The sequence below is a fragment of the Pseudorca crassidens genome, chromosome 1 (assembly GCF_039906515.1).
Source record: "Pseudorca crassidens isolate mPseCra1 chromosome 1, mPseCra1.hap1, whole genome shotgun sequence".
Classification (NCBI taxonomy): domain Eukaryota; kingdom Metazoa; phylum Chordata; class Mammalia; order Artiodactyla; family Delphinidae; genus Pseudorca; species Pseudorca crassidens.
In genome coordinates this window covers 116,818,131-116,835,443 of record NC_090296.1, presented here as the reverse complement: position 1 = coordinate 116,835,443, position 17,313 = coordinate 116,818,131, and positions in this window count along the sequence as shown.

Genomic DNA, 17,313 nt, shown 5'->3' with positions numbered 1-17,313 from the left:
GAGTGGGATTGCAGGATCATATGGTAACTCTATTTTTAGTTTTTTAAGGAACCTCCATACTGGTCTCCATAGTGGCCGTACCAATTTACATTCCCACCAACAGTGTAGGAAGGTTCCACTTTTTTACACCCTCTCTAGCATATTTTTTTTAACATCTTTATTGGAGTATAATTGCTTTACAATGTTATGTTTCTGCTGTATAACAAAGTGAAGCAGCTATATGTATACATATATCCCCATATCCCCTCCCTCTTGCGTCTCCCTCCCACCCTCCCTATTCCATCCCTCTAGGTGGTCACAAAGCACTGAGCTGATCTTCCTGTGCTATGCAGCTGCTTCCCACTAGCTATCTATTTTACATTTTGTAGTGTATATGTGCCAGTGCTAATCTCTGACTTTGTCCCAGTTTACCCTTCCTCCTCCCCATGTCCTCAAGTCCATTCTCTACATCTGCGTCTTTATTCCTGTCTTGCCCCTAGGTTCTTCTGACCATTTTCTTTTCTTTTTTTTTTAGATTCCATATATATGTGTTAGCATATGGTATTTATTTTTCTCTTTCTGACTTCACTCTGTATGACAGATTCTAGGTCCATCCACCTCACTACAAGTAACTCAATTTCATTTCTTTTTATGGCTGAGTAATATTCCATTGTGTGTATGTGCCACACCTTCTTTATCCATTCATCTGTCGATGGACACATAGATTGCTTCCATGTCCTGCCTATCGTAAATAGTGCTTCAGTGAACACTGTGGTACATGTCTCTTTTTGAATTATGGTTTTCTCAGGGTATATGCCCAGTAGTGGAATTGCTGGGTCATATGGTAGTTCTATTTTTAGTTTTTAAAGGAACCTCCATACTGTTCTCCATAGTGGCTGTATCAATTTACATTCCCACCAACAGTGCAAGAGGGTTCCCTTTACTCCACACCCTCTCCAGCATTTATTGTTTGTAGATTTTTGGATGATGGACATTCTGACTGGTGTGAGGTGATACCTCATTGTGGTTTTGATTTGCACTTCTCTAATGATTAGTGATGTTGAGCATTCTTTCATGTGTTTGTTGGCAATCTGTATATCTCCTTTAGAGAAATGTCTGTTTAGGTCTTCCACCCATTTTTGGGTAGGATTGTTTGTTTTTTAATACTGAGCTGCATGAGCTGCTTGTATATTTTAGAGATTAATCCTTTGTCAGTTGCTTCATTTGCAAATATTTTCTCCCATTGTGAGGGTTGTCTTTTGGTCTTGTTTATGGTTTCCTTTCCTATGCAAAAGCTTTTAAGTTTCATTAGGTCCCATGTGTTTACTTTTGTTTTTATTTCCATTTCTCTAGGAGGTGGGTCAAAAAGGATCTTGCTGTGATTTATGTCATAGAGTGTTCTGCCTATGTTTTCCTCTAAGAGTTGCATAGTGTCTGGCCTTACATTTAGCTCTTTAATCCATTTTGAGCTTATTTTTGTATATGGTGTTAGGGAGTGTTCTAATTTCATTCTTTTACATGTAGCTGTCCCGTTTTCCCAGCACCACTTATTGAAGAGACTGTCTTTTCTCCATTGTATATCCTTGCCTCCTTTATCAAAGATAAGGTGACCATATGTGCGTGGGTTTATCTCTGGGCTTTCTATCCTGTTCCATTGATCTATATTTCTGTTTTTGTGCCAGTATCATACAGTCCTGATTACTGTAGCTTTGTAGTATAGTCTGAAGTCAGGGAGCCTGATTCTTCCAGCTCTGTTTTTCTTTGTCAGGATTGCTTTGGCTGTTTTGGGTCTTTTGTGTTTCTACACAAATTGTAAAATTTCTGTTCTAGTTCTGTGAAAAATGACACTGGTACTTTGAGAGGGATTGCACAGATTCTGTAGATTGCTTTGAGTAGTATAATCATTTTTACAGTGTTGATTCTTCCAATCCAAGAACATGGTATATCTCTCCATCTGATTGTATTGTCTTTAATTTCTTTCATCAGTGTCTTATAGTTTTTTTGTAGTTTTTTTAAAGGAAAGCCAACATTGGGGGAAGATGTGGAATCTTTTTTTTTTAAATTAATATTTTTTTTTTTTTGGCTGTGTTGGGTCTTCGTTTCTGTGCAAGGGCTTTCTCTAGTTGCGGCAAGCGGGGGCCACTCTTCATTGCAGTGTGCGGGCCTCTCAGTATCGCGGCCTCTCATTGCAGAGCACAGACTCCAGACGCACAGGCTCAGTAGTTGTGGCTTACGGGCCCAGTTGCTCCACGGCATGTGGGATCTTCCCAGACCATGGCTCAAACCCGTGTCCCCTGTATTGGCAGGCAGATTCTCAACCACTGCACCACCAGAAAAGCCCAGTGTCTTATAGTTTTCTGAATACAGGTCTTTTGTCTCCGTAGGTAGGTTTATTCCTAGGTATTTTATTCTTTTTGTTGCAGTGGTGCGTGGGAGTGTTTCCGTAAATTCTCTTTTGGATTTTTCGTCGTTAGTGTATAGGAATGCAAGAAATTTCTCTGTATTAATTTTGTATCCTGCTACTTTACCAAATTCATTGATTAGCTCTAGTAGTTTTCTGGTAGCATCTTTAGGATTCTCTATGTATAGTATCATGTCATCTGCAAACAGTGAAAGTTTTACTTCTTATTTTCTGATTTGTATTCCTTTTATTTCTTTTTCTTCTCTAATTGCTGAGGCTAAAACTTCCAAAACTATGTTGAATAATAGTGGTGATAGTGGGCAACCTTGTCTTGTTCCTGATCTTAGAGGAAATGCTTTCAGTTTTTCACCATTGAGAACGATGTTGGCTGTAGGTTTGTCATATATGGCCTTTATTATGTTGAGTTAGGTTCCCTGTATGCCTACTCTCTGGAGAGTTTTTATGGTAAATCGTTGTTGAATTTGGTTGAAAGCTCTTTCTGCATCTATTGAGATTATCATATGGTTTTTATCCTTCAATTTGTTAATATGGTGTATCACATTGATTGATTTGCGTATATTGAAGAATCCTTGCATTCTTGGGATAAACCTCACTTGATCATGGTGTATGATCCTTTTAATGTGCTGATGGATTCTATTTGCTAGTATTTTGTTGAGGATTTTTGCATCTATGTTCATCAGTGATATGGGCCTGTAGTTTTCTTTCGTTGGGACATCTTTGTCTGGTTTTGGTATCAGGGTGATGGTGGCCTCGTAGAATGAGTTTGGGAGTGTTCCTCCTTCTGCTGTATTTTGGAAGAGTTTGAGAAGGATGGGTGTTAGCTCTTCTCTAAATGTTTGATAGAATTCACCTGTGAATCCATCTGGTCCTGGGCTTTAGTTTGTTGGAAGATTTTTAATCACAATTTCAATTTCAGTGCTTGTGATTGGTCTGTTCTTATTTTCTATTTCTTCCTGGTTCAGTCTTGGAAGGTTGTGCTTTTCTAAGAATTTGTCCATTTCTTCCAGGTTGTCCATTTTATTGGCATATAGTTGCTTGTAGTAATCCCTCATGATCCTTTGTATTTCTGCAATGTTAGTTGTTACTTCTCCTTTTTCATTTCTAATTCTATTGATTTGAGTCTTCTCCTTTTTTTTCTGGATGAGTATGGCTAATGGTTTATCAATTTTGTTTATCTTCTCAAAAAAACAGCTTTTCGTTTTATTTATTGTTGCTATTGTTTCCTTCATTTCTTTTTCATTTATTTCTGATCTGATCTTTATGATTTCTTTCCTTCTGCTAACTTTGGGTTTTTTGTTGTTCTTCTTCTTTCTCTAATTGCTTTAGGTGTAAGGGTAGGTGGTTTATTTGAGATTTTTCTTGTTTCTTGAGGGAGGATTTTATTGCTAGAAACTTCCCTCTTAGAACTGCTTTGGCTGCATCCCATAGATTTTGGGTCATCGTGTTTTCATTGTCATTTGTTTTTAGGTACTTTTTATTTCCTCTTTGATTTCTTCAGTGATCTCTTGGTTATTTCATAGCATATTATTTAGCCTCCATGTGTCTGTATTTTTTAGGTTTTTTTCCCTGTAATTGATATCTAGTTTCATAGCATTGTGGTTGGAAAAGATACTTGATACAATTTCAATTTTCTCAAATTTACTGAGGCTTGATTTGTGACCCAAGATATGATCTATCCTGGAGAATGTTCCATGAGCACTTGCGAAGAAAGTGTAGTCTGTTGTTTTTGGATGGAATGTCCTATAAATATCAATTAAGTCCATCTTGTTTAATGCATCATTTAAAGCTGGTGTTTCCTTATTTATTTTCATTTTGGATGATCTGTCCATTGGTGAAACTGGGGTGTTAAAGTCCCCTACTATGAATGTGTTACTGTCGATTTCCCCTTTTATGACTGTTAGCATTTGCCTTATGTATTGAAGTGCCCTATGTTGGGTGCATAAATATTTACAATTATTATATCTTCTTCTTGGATTGATTCCTTGATCATTATGTAGTGTCCTTCTTTGTCTCTTGTAATAGTCTTTATTTTAAAGTCTATTTTGTCTGATATGAGAATTCCTACTCCAGCTTTCTTTTGATTTCCATTTGCATGGAATATCTTTTTCCATCCCCTCACTTTCAGTCTGTATGTGTCCCTAGGTCTGAAGTGGGTCTCTTGTAGACAGTATATATACAGGTCTTGTTTTTGTATCCATTCAGCCAGTCTGTGACTTTTGGTTGGAGCATTTAATCCATTTACATTTAAGGTAGTTATTGATATGTATGTTCCTATTCCCATTTTTTAATATGTTTTGGGTTTGTTATTGTCGGTCTTTTCCTTTTCTTTTGTTTCCCGCCTAGAGAAGTTCCTTTAGCATTTATTGCAAAGCTGGTTTGGTGGTGCTGAATCCTGTTAACTTTTGCTTGTCTGTAAAGGTTTTAATTTCTCCATCGAATCTGAATGATATCCTCGCTGGCTAGAGTAATCTTGGTTGTAGGTTCTTCCCTTTCATCACTTTAAATATGTCCTGCCACTCCCTTCTGGCTTGCAGAGTTTCTGCTGAAAGATCAGCTGTTAACCTTATGGGGATTCCCTTTTATGTTATTTGTTGCTTTTCTCTTGCTGCTTTAATATTTTTTCCTTGTATTTAATTTTTGATAGTTTGCTTATATGTGTCTTGGCGTGTTTCTCTTTGGATTTATCCTGTATGGGACTCTCTGCACTTCTTGGACTTGATTGACTATTTCCTTTCCCATGTTAAGGAAGTTTTCAACTATCATCTCTTCAAATATTTTCTCAGACCCTTTCTTTTTCTCTTCTTCTTCTGGGACCCCTATAATCTGAGTGTTGGTGTGTTTAATGTTGTCCCACAGGTCTCTGAGACTGTCCTCAATTCTTTTCATTCTCTTTACTTTATTCTGCTCTGCAGTAGTTATTTCCACTATTTTATCTTCCAGGTCACAATATCTGTTCTTCTGCCTCAGGTATTCTGCTATTAATTCCTTCTAGAGAATTTTTAATTTCATTTATTGTGTTGTTCATCATTTTTGTTTGCTCTTTAGTTCTTAGGTCCTTGTTAAACTTTTCTTATATTTTCTCCATTCTATTTTCAAGATTTTGGATCATCTTTACTACCATTATTCTGAATTTTTTTTCAGGTAGATTGCCTATTTCCTCTTCATTTATTTGGTCTGGTGGGTTTTTACCTTGCTTCTTCATCTGCTGCATCTTTTTCTATCTTCTCATTTTGTTTAACTTACTGTGTTTGGGGGTCTCCTTTTCACAGGATGCAGGTTTGTAGTTCCCATTGTTTTTGGTGTCTGCCCCCAGTAGGTGAGGTTGATTCAGAGGGTTGTGTAGGTTTCCTGGTGGAGGTGACTGGTGCCTGTGTTCTGGTGGGTGGGGCTTGATCTTGTCTTTCTGGTGCACAGGACCACGTCCGGTGGTGTGTTTTGGGGTGTCTGTGAACTCAGTATGACTTTAGGCAGCCTCTTTGCTAATGGGTGGGGTTGTGTTCCTGTCTTCCTAGTTGTTTGGCATGGGAAATCCAGCACTGGAGCTTTCTGGCCATTGGGTGGAGCTGGGTCTTAGTGTTGAGATGGAGATCTCTGGGAGAGCTCTCACCGATTGATATTACATGGAGCTGAGAGGTCTCTGGTGGTCCAGTGTCCTCGACTTGTCCCTCTCACCTCCGAGGCTCAGGCCTGACACCTGGCCAGAGCACCAAGACCCTGTCACCCACACGGCTTGGAAGAAAAGGAAGAAAAGAAGGAAATAAAATAAATAAATAAATAAATAAATTTTAAAAAGAGAGAGAGCAACCAAACCAATAAACAAATCCAGCAATGATAACAAGCACTAAAAACTAAACTAAGAGAAGCATAAAAATCAGAAACAAATCAGTCACAGAAGGCAAACCCCAAGTCTACGGTTGCTCCCAAAGTCCACTGCCTCAATTTTGGAAACATTCTTTGTGTATTCAGTTATTCCATAGATGCAGGGTTCATCAAGTTGATTGTGCGGATTTAACCCATTGCTCCTGAGGCTGCATGGAGAATTTTCCCTTTCTCTTCTTTGTTTGCACAGCTCCTGGGGTTCAGCTTTCATTTTGGCCCCACCTCTGCGTGTAGGTCACCCTGAGGCATCTGTTCCCTGCCCAGACAGGAGGGGGTTAAAGCAGCAGCTGATTAGGGCTCTCTTGCTCACTCAGGCCAGGGAGAGTGAGAGGTACTGTAGTCATAATTGGAATGCAGGGCGAGCCTGCAGTGGCAGAATTCAGCATGACATTGCGATAGCCTGAGGCATGTCGTGTGTTCGCCCTGGGGAAGTTGTCCCTGGATCTCAGGACCCTGTCAGTGGTGTGCTGCACAGGCTCCCAGGGAGGGTGTGGATTGCAACCTGTGATTGCACAGAGGACTCTTGGTGGCAGTGGCAGCAGAGTTAGCATTTCCTGCCCCTCTCTGGGGTCCGAGCTGATAGCTGCAGCTCACGCCCATCTCTGGATCTCGCTTATTCAGTGCTCTTACTTCTGTGGGCACAGGGGGAAGGAATCCCCTCTCCTTGTGCACCCCAAAACAATGGTCTGTTGCCTCTTCGGCAGGTCCAGAGTTTTTCCCTGACTCCCTCCTGGCTTGTTGTGGCGCATTAGCCCCCTTCAGGCTGTCTTCACGCAGCCAGCCCCAGTCCTCTCCCTGGGGTCTGCACTCCAAAGCGCAAGCCTCAGCTCCCAGCCCACACCTGCCCCAGCAGGTGAGCAGACAAGCGTCTCAGGTTGTTGAGTGCTGGTTGGCACCAATCCTCTGTGCAGGAAGTGCACTTTGCCCTCTGCACTCCTGTTGCTGCACTCTCCTCTGTGGCTCTGAAGCTTCCACCCCGCCCACCGCCTGTCCCCACCAGTGAAGGGGCTCCCTAGAGTGTGGAAACTTTTCATCCTTCACAGCTCCCTCCCAGAAGTGCAGGTCCCATCCCTATTCTTTTGTCTCTGGTTTTTCTTTTGCCCTACCCAGGTACATGGGGATTTTCTTGCCTTTTGGGAAGTCTGAGGTCTTCTGCCAGTGTTCAGAGGTGTTCTGTAGTTGTTCCACATGTAGATGTGTTTTTGATGTATTTGTGGGGAGGAAGGTGATCTCCATGTCTTACTCCTCCGACATCTTGAAGGTCTCCCCTCGAGCATATATTATTTGTAGACTTTTTGAAAAATGGCCATTCTGACCAGTGTGAGGTGATACCTCATTGTAGTCTTGATTTGCACTTCTCTAATAATTAGCAATATTGAGCTTCTTTTCATGCTGGCTATCTGCATGTCTTCTTTGGGGAAATGTGTATTTATTTCCTCTGCCCTTTTTTTTTTGCAGTATGCGGGCCTCTCACTGTTGTGGCCTCTCCCGTTGCGGAGCACAGGCTCCGGACGCGCAGGCTCAGCGGCCATGGCTCGTGAGCCCAGCTGCTCCACAGCATGTGGGATCTTCCCGGACCGGGGCACGATCCCGTGTCCCCTGCATCGGCAGGCAGACTGTCAACCACTGCGCCACCAGGGAGGCCCTGCCCTTTTTTAAAAAATTGGACTGTTTGGTTTTTTTATATTAAGCTGTGTGAGCTGTTTGTATCTTTTGGAAATTAATCCCTTGTTGGTAGCATCATTTGCAAAACTTTTCTCCCAGTCCATAGGTTGTCTTTTTTTTTTTTTTTTTTTTTGCTGTACACAGGCCTCTCACTGTTGTGGCCTCTCCCGTTGCGGAGCACAGGCTCAGCGGTCATGGCTCATGGGCCCAGCTGCTCCATGGCATGTGGGATCTTCCCAGACCAGGGCACGAACCCGTGTCCCCTGCATCGGCAGGCGGACTCTCAACCACTGCGCCACCAGGGAAGCCCCATAGGTTGTCTTTTTGTTGTGATGATGGTTTCCTTTCTTGTGCAAAAGTTTTTTCATTTAATTAAGTCCCATTTATTTATTTTTGTTTTTATTTCTATTACTCTAGGAGACAGATCCAAAAAACTATTTCTGTGATTTACGTCAAAGAGTGTTCTGCCTATGTTTTCCTCTAGGAGTTTTATAGTATCCAACCTTACATTTAGGTCTTTAATCCATTTAGAGTTTATTTTTGTGTATGGTGTTAGGGAGTGTCCTAGTTTCATTCTTTTGCATGTAGCTGTCCAGTTTTCCCAGCATGACTTATTGAAGAGACTGTCTTTTCTCCATTGTATATTCTTGCCTCCTTTTTCACAGATTAATTGACCATAGGTGCATGAGTTTATTTCTGCGCTCTCTATCTTGTTCCATTGATCTATATTTCTGTTTTTGTGCCAGTACCATACTGTTTTGGTTACTGTAGCTTTGTGGTATAGTCTGAAGTCAGGGAATGTGATTCCTCCAGCTCTGTTCTCTTTTCTCAAGATTGTTTTGGCTATTTGGGGTCCTTTGTGTATCCATACAAATTTAAAACTTTTTTTGTTCTAGTTCTGTGAAAAATACCATTGGTAGTTTGATAGTGATTGCATTGAATCTATAGAATGTTTGGGGTAGTATAGTCATTTTCACCATGTTGATTCTTCCAATTCAAGAACATGGTATATATTGCCATCTGTATGTGTTGTCTTCAGTTTCTTTCATCAGTGTCTTATAGTTTTTGGAGTACAGGTCTTTGCCCCTTAGGTAAGTTTGTTCCTAGGTATTTTATTCTTTTCGATGTGATTGTCATGGGATTGTTTCCTTAATTTCTCTTTCTGATATTTGTTGTTAGTGTATAGAAATGCAACAGATTTCTGTATATTAATTTTATATCAAGCAACTTCACAGAATTCATTGATGAGCTCTAGTAGTTTTCTGGTAGCATGTTTAGGATTTTCTACGTATAGCATCATGTATCTGCAAACAGTGACAGTTTTACTTCTTCTTTTCCAATGCAGATTCCTTTTATTTCTTTTTCTTCTCTGATTGCTGTGGCTAGGGCTTCCAAAACTATGTTGAATAAAAGTGGTGAGAGTGGGAATCCTTCTCTTGTTCCTGATCTTAGAGGAGATGCTTTCAGCTTTTCACCACTAAGTATGATGTTAGCTGTGGGTTTGTCATATATGGCCTTTATTATGTTCAGGTATGTTCCCTCTCTGCCCACTTTCTGAAGAGTTTTTATCACGGATGGATGTTCAATTTTATCAAAGTTTTTTCTGCATCTATTGAAATGATCATATGGTTTTTATTCTTCAATTTGTTAATGTGGTGTATCAGATTGATTGATTTGTGGATATTGAAAACTCCTTGCTTCCCTGGGATAAATCCCATTTGATCATGGTGTATGATTTTTTTTTTTTTTTTTTTTTTTTTTGTGGTACGCGGGCCTCTCACTGCTGCGGCCTCTCCCATTGCAGAGCACAGGTTCCGGACGTGCAGGCCCAGCAGCCATGGCTTACGGGCCCAGCTGCTCCGCGGCACGTGGGATCCTCCCAGACCGGGACACGAACCCATGTCCCCTGCATCGGCAGGCGGACTCTCAACCACTGCGCCACTAGGGAAGCCCGGTGTATGATCATTTTAATGTATTGTGGGAGTCAGTTTGATAGTATTTGGTTGAGGATTTTTGCATCTATGTTCATCAGTGGTATTGGTCTGTAATTTTCTTCCTTTTGTGATATCTTTGTCTGGTTTTGGTATCCGGGTAACGGTGACCTCATAGAATGAGTTTGAAAGTGTTCCTTGCTCTAAAATTTTTTGGAATAGTTTCAGAAGGATAGGTGTTAACTCTTCTCTAAATGTATGGTAGAATTCACCTGTGAAGCCATCTGGTCCTGGACTTTTGCTTGTTGGAAGTTTTTAAATTACTGATATAATTTCAGTACTGGTAATTGGTCTGTTCATATTTTCTATTTCTTCTTGCTTCATTCTTGGGAGATTGTACCTCTCTAAGAATTTGTCCATTTCTTCTAGAATGTCCATTTTGTTGGCATATGGTTGTTTGTAGTAGACTGTTATGATCCTTTGTATTTCTGTGGTGTTGATTGTACCATCTCCTTTTTCATTTCCGATTTTATTTTTTTTGGCCCTATCCTTTTTTTTCTTGATGAATCTGGCTAAAGGTTTATCGATTTTGCTTATTTTTTCAAAGAACTAGCTTTCAGTTTCATTGATCTTTTCTTTTTTCTTTTTTTTTTTAAGCATCTATTTCATTTATTTCTGCTCTAATCTTTTTTTTTTTTTTTTTTTTTTTTGCGGTACGTGGGCCTCTCACTGTTGTGACCTCTCTCGTTGTGGAGCACAGGCTCCGGACGCGCAGGCTCAGCGGCCATGGCTCACTGGCCTAGCCGCTCCATGGCATGTGGGATCTTCCCAGACCGGGGCACGAACCCGTGTCCCCTGCATCAGCAGGCAGACTCTCAACCACTGCGCCACCAGGGAAGCCCTGCTCTAATCTTTATGAACAAAACTTTGGGTTTTGTTTCTTCTTTATCTATTTGCTTTAGTTGTAAGGTTAGGTTGTTTATTTGAGATTTTTCTAATTTCTTAAGGTAAGCTTGTATTGCTATAAACTTCCCTCTTAGAATTGCTTCTGCTGTATCCCAAAGGTTTTGGATCATGGTGTTTTTATTTTCATTTGCCTCTAGGTATTTTTTTGTTATTTCCTCTTTGATTCTTCGGTGATCCATTGGTTGTTTAGTAGCATATTGTTTAGCCTCCACGTTTTTGTAGTTTTCGCATTTTTTTCATTGTACTTGATTTCAAGCCTCAGAGTGTTGTGGTTAGAAAGGATGCTTAATGTGATATCAGTTTTATTAAATTTACTGAGGCTTGCTTTGTGACCCAGCATGTGATATATCTGGGAGAATGTTCCATGTGCACTTGAAAAAAAATGTATATCCTGCTGCTTTTGGATGGAATGCTCTATACATGTCAATTAAGTCCATCTGGTCTAATGTGTCACTTAAGGCCTGGGTTTCCATATTGCTTTTCTGTCTGGATGATGTGTCCATTGATGTAAGTGGGGTGTTAATGTCCCCCACTATTATTGCGTTACTATTAATTTCACCTTACAAGTCTGTTAACATTTGCCTTATACATTGAGGTGCTCCTATGTTGGGTGCATATATATTTACAATTGTTATATCTTCTTTTTAGATTGATCTTTTGTTCATTATGTAGTGTCCTTCTTTGTTCCTTGTAACAGTCTTTATTTTAAAGTCATTTTGTCTGATGAATATTGCTACGATGGCTTTCTTTTGATTTCCACCTGCATGGAATATGTTTTTCCATTGTCTCACTTTCAGTCTGTATGTGTCTCTAGATCTGAAATGAGTCTCTTGTAGGCAGCAAATATTTTGGTCTTGTTTTTATGTCCATTCAGCCAGTCTGTGTCTTTTGGTTGGAAAATTTAATCCATTTACATTTAAGGTAATAATCAATATATATGTTCTTATTGCCATTTTGTTAATTTTTAAAATTTGTTTTCGTAGTTCTTTTTTCTCCCTCCTTTTGTTCTCTTGTGACTTGATGACTATCTTTAGTGTTATGTTTAGATTCCTTTTTCTTTTTGTGCATATATCTATTATAGATTTTTGTTTCGCAGTTACCATGAGGTATTTGTTTAGGAGTCTAAATTTTTATGTGCTTAAGTTGCTGATCTCTTAATTTCAAATGCATTTTAGATACCCTGCATTTGTAGTCTCCTCCCCTCACATTTACTGTTTTTGCTATTACATTTTACATCTAATTGTTTTGTGCATCCCTTAATTGCTTATTGTGGATACAAATGATTTTACTAATTTTGTCTTTTAACCTCCCTACTAGCTTTGTGCATGGATGATGTTCTACCTTTATTGTATGCTTACCTTTACTGGTGAGCTTTTCCATTTTGTAGTTTTCTTGTTTCTAGTTGTGGCCTTTTCGTTTTCCTAGAGCATTTCCTGTAGCAATTGTTGTAAAGTTGGTTTGGTGGTGCTGAATTCTTTTAGCTTTTGCTTGACTGTAAATCTTTTCCTTTCTCCATCAAATCTGAATGAGAGCCTTGCTGGGTAGAGTATTCTTGTTTGTAGGCAGAAGAGGAAGTCAGAGGATTCCAAGCATGAGAAGGCATGGACGTGCTTTTGCTTGTTTGAAGACAGCAGGAGCCACATGAGAAGGAATGTGGACAGCTTCTAAGAGCAAACAGCAGTCCCTGGCTGATGGCCAGCAAGGAAATGAGGACCTCCATCCTACACCTGCAAGGAACTGAATTCTGCCGCCACCTGAATAATCTTGAAAGTGGATTCTCCTCCAGTACCTCCAGATAAGAGTTCAGCTGGTCCATAACTTCATTTACCCTGAGTAGAGCCCAGCTTAGCCTGCCCAGGACCCCTGACCTACACAATACAAGGTGAAGGAATTGCATTAAGAAAAACCTGGAGGGGAGAAGCGTCCAAAGTCATGGAGTAGAAGGAAGCTAAGCTCACCTCCTCTCACAAGCACACCAAAATCAAAACAGTTTGCAGAGCAACCATCACTGCAAAAGACTGAAACCTACCAGAAAAGATCCTCTACAACTAATGTCATAAAGATGGAACCACAAGGAGATGGGTAGGAGGGGCGGACTTGCAATGTAATCAAACCCCATACCCCCTGAGTAGGCAACCCACAAACTGGAGAATAATTATATTACAGAGATTCTCCCACAGGAGTAAGAGTTCTGTGCCCTATGTCAGACCCTCCATCCCAGGGGTCTGGAAGTGATTAGAGAAGCCCCCAGACCACTTGGCTGTGAAGGCTAGTGGGGCTTGACTGCAAGAGCTCCAGAAGATAGGGAGAAATAGAGACGTCACTCTTTTTAAAAAAAATTTTTTATATATCAGGTTCTTATTAGTTATCTATTTTGTACATATTAGTGTATATATGTCAATCCCAATCTCCCAATTCATCCCACCACCACCCCCGCACCCACTTTCCCCCCTTGGTGTCCATACGTTTGTTTAGAGACTTCACTCTTAAAGGGCACACACAAAATCTCAGGTGCACTGGGACCAAGGGAAAAAGCAGTCATTTAATAGGAGCCTGGGCCAGACCCACCTGTTGGTCTTGGAGGGCCTCCTAGGGAGGCAGGGGATGGGTGTGGCCCACCTGGGAACATAGACACTGGTGATGGACATATCAGGGAGTATTCATCTGTGTGAGCTCTTCTGGAGGCGGACAGTTTGGCAGCAAGCCCTGGCCCCACCCAACAGCCTGTAGGCTTCAGTGCTGGGATTCCTCAGGCCAAACAACAAACTGGGCAGGGACACAGCCCCATCCATCAGTAGACAGGCTGCCTAAAGACCTCCTGAGCCAACAGGCACCTCTAGACACACCTCTAGCCTTGCCCACCAGAGCACCAAGATCCAGCTCTACTCACCAGGGGGCAGGCACCAGCCCCTCCCACCAGGAAGTCTGCACAAGCCTCTAGACCAGCTTCACCCACCAGATGGCAGACACCAGAAGCAAGAAAACTACAGTCCTACAGCCTGCAGACCAAATCTGCTAACATAGGCCAATCATTACCCCGGGACCAGCTGGCCCCTGGCCCTTGGGTGACAAGAGAGGAGTGCACTGCTGGGATGCATAGGACATCTCCTACAGAGGGCCACTTCTCCAAGGTGGAAAAACATAACCTGCCATATACATAAAAATATCAATAGCAATTTAGACAAAATGATGCAACAGAAGAATATGTTTTAGTTGAAGGGACAAGATAAGACCCCAGAAGAAGAACTAAATGATGTGGTGATAGGCAATCTACCTGAGAAAGAGTTCAGAGTAATGATCATAAAGATGATCAAAGAATTCAGGAGAAGAATGGATGCACAGAACAAGAAATTAGAAGTTTTTAACAAAAAATTAGAAAATATTAAGAACAAGCAAATGTAATTAAAGAATACAATAACTGAAATGAAAAATATACTAGAAGGAATCGATAATAGCCTAAATGAGGCAGAAGAACGGATCAGTGAGCCGGAAGACAGAGTAGTGGAAATCACTGCCACCAAACAGATAAAAGAAAAAAGAATGAAATGAAATGAGGACAGTTTAAGAGACCTTTGGGACAACATCAAGCACACTAATATTTGCATTATAGGCGTCCCAGAAGGAGAAAAGAGAGAGAAAGGGCCTGAGGAAATACTTTAAGAGATAATAGCTGAAAACTTCCCTAATCTGGGAAAGGAAACAGCTGACCTAGTCCAGGAAGCAGAGAGTCCCATTCACGGTTAACCCACAGAATACACCTTGACACATTGTAATCAAAATGACAAAAATTAAAGATAAAGAGAGAATATTAAAAACAACAAGGGAAAAGCAACAAATAACATACAAGGGAACTCCCATAAGGCTATCAGCTGATTTTTCAGCAGAAACTTTGCAGGCCAGAAGGGAGTGGCAGGATATACTTAAAGTGATAAAAGAGAAAAACATACAACCAAGAATAATCGTATAAAGTTCTTAAATTCACACTTCAGTTTTAGTATTTTTTTCATAGATTTAAAAAATTTTTAACGTAAACTATCATATTGTCTGTAGTAAAGACAGTTTTACTTCAACCTTTTACAATCTGTATACCTATGTCTTTCTCTTGTTTTATCACATTGGCTGGGACTTCCAATACAATGTCAAACAGAAGTGATAACAGTGAAAATGCTTGCCTTTTTGTGACCTTAAGGCAATATTTTTCAACATTTCACCATAATCGTACTGTGTTAGCTCTAGGATTTTCTTAGATGCCCTTTATCAGGTTGAAGAAGCTCCCTGCCATGCCAATTTAAGGTATTTTAGTTGTGAACTGATGCTCCCTTTTACTGAATGCTTTTTCTGAATGTACTGAGAGTATGACATGGGTTTTTACCTACACCTTATTATTGTGACAAATTTCAATGACTGGTTTTCTCACGTTAAATTGCCCTTGCTACCCTGGAATAGTTCTCATTTGCTAAATTTTATTTAGGAATATGTACCTATGTTCATGAAAGATATTGTTTTGCTGTGATTGCCTTTTTTGTAATAGCCTTATAAAGTTTTATATCCAGGTTATGCTGAACTCATAAATGCATTAGGAAATATTCTCATCCTCTACTCAAAGAATTTATGTAAGTTAGCATCTTTGCTTCACTAAACATGTGATAGATTTCACCAGTGAAGCCATCTGTGCTTGGAGTTTACTTCATGGAAAGGTTTGCTATCAATTTATTTTTTTAAATATTTATTTATTTATTTGCCTGCATCGGGTCTTAGCTGCAGCACACGGGATCTTCAGTTGCAGCATGAGAACTCTTAGTTGTAGTGTGTGGGATCTAGCTCCCTGACCAAGGATTGAACCCAGGTCCCCTGCATTGGGAGGATGGAGTCTTAGCCACTGGACCACCAGGGAAGTCCCGCTATCAATTTATTTAATAGATATAGGACTATTCAGTTTTCTATTTCTTCTTGATTATATTTTGGTAAATTGTGTTTTTCAAGGAATTTGTCCATTCATCTAAATATTCATATTTGTTGGCATAAAGTTATTCATAATATCATCTCTTTCTTGATACTGTCGTGTGTATGTCTGTGTTCTCTATTTTCTTACTCAGTCTTGCTAGGGTTGTTTTCTTTTTCCCCTAAAAAACAATTTTTGGCTATATGGATATACTCTATATAGGTGTATATTCTATTTTGATTTCTGCCCTTATTTTTATTATTTCCTTCTTTCTACCTGCTTTGGATTTTTTAAAAGTTCTTTTTCTAACATCTTGCATTGGGAGCTTAGGTCATTGATTTACAACTATTCTTCTTTTCTAATATATATATTTTGATCTATAAATTTATTTTAACATATTGTTTTAACTGCATCTCACTAATTTTGATAGGTTGCATTTCCATTATAATCTAAGCTAATGCTCAAATTACTTTATAATTTCCATTATAATGACTGCTTTGATCCAAAGTTTATTTTTGAAGTTTTTCCCTTAATTTCTAAATACTTGGAGATTTTTTAAGTTACAGTTCTGTTAGTGTGTACTAATTTAATTCTATTGTGGTCAGAAATAATACACTGCATGATTTTAAGCCTTTGAAATTTGTTGAAACTTGCCTTATGGACTGAAGTATGTTTTATTTGATAAGTGTTACTTGTACTTGAAAAGAATGTGTATTCTGTACTTTTGGGGTATAGTATTCTATAAATACTAATTAGGTAAAATTGGCTGATAGTATTGCTTAGATATTCCATTTTTAACTTTTCTGATCGTTCTGTGTTGAATTCTCCAAATATGATCGTGGATTTGTCTATCCTTTTACTCTGTCAATCGCTGCTTTATGCATTTTATAGCTATATTCTTAGGTGCACTGTTGTTGCTTCTTGTTGAATTAACTCTTATCAGTATGGAATTTCTTTATTTCAAGTAATAGCTTCTTAGCTTAAAGTTTGCTTTCTCTGATTATTTGATTATATATGATTATATTAATGTAATCATACTTTTCTTTGGTTAGTTGTTTAAATGATATATTTGATTTGTCTTTTCACACAAAACTTATTTGTGTTTCCATACTTTGGTGTATTTTGGCATGTCTTGTGTAAGCAGCATATAATTGGGTCTTTTTAAAAAAATCTTCACCAACCTATGTTTTTATCGGGTGTTTTGTTCTTTACACTTACACTTGCTCTATTATGACATAATTAAGTTGGGGTTAAGTCTACTGTCTTGCTATTTGTTTTCTATTTTTTCCCATCTGTTCTTTTCTTCCTCCCTTCATGCCTTCTTTTTATTAATCAGGTATTTTAATATTCCATTTTATCTTTTTTGTTTCCCTTTTACTGTCAATCTTTCAGCACTTAATCTTAGAATTTAAAAAGTGTATTCTCATTACAATGTACCTATCATTGTCACAAATAATGCAAGAATCTTACTACAGTTTATGTCCATTTATCCCCACACACATATTTTTATTGATTTTATGTATTTTATT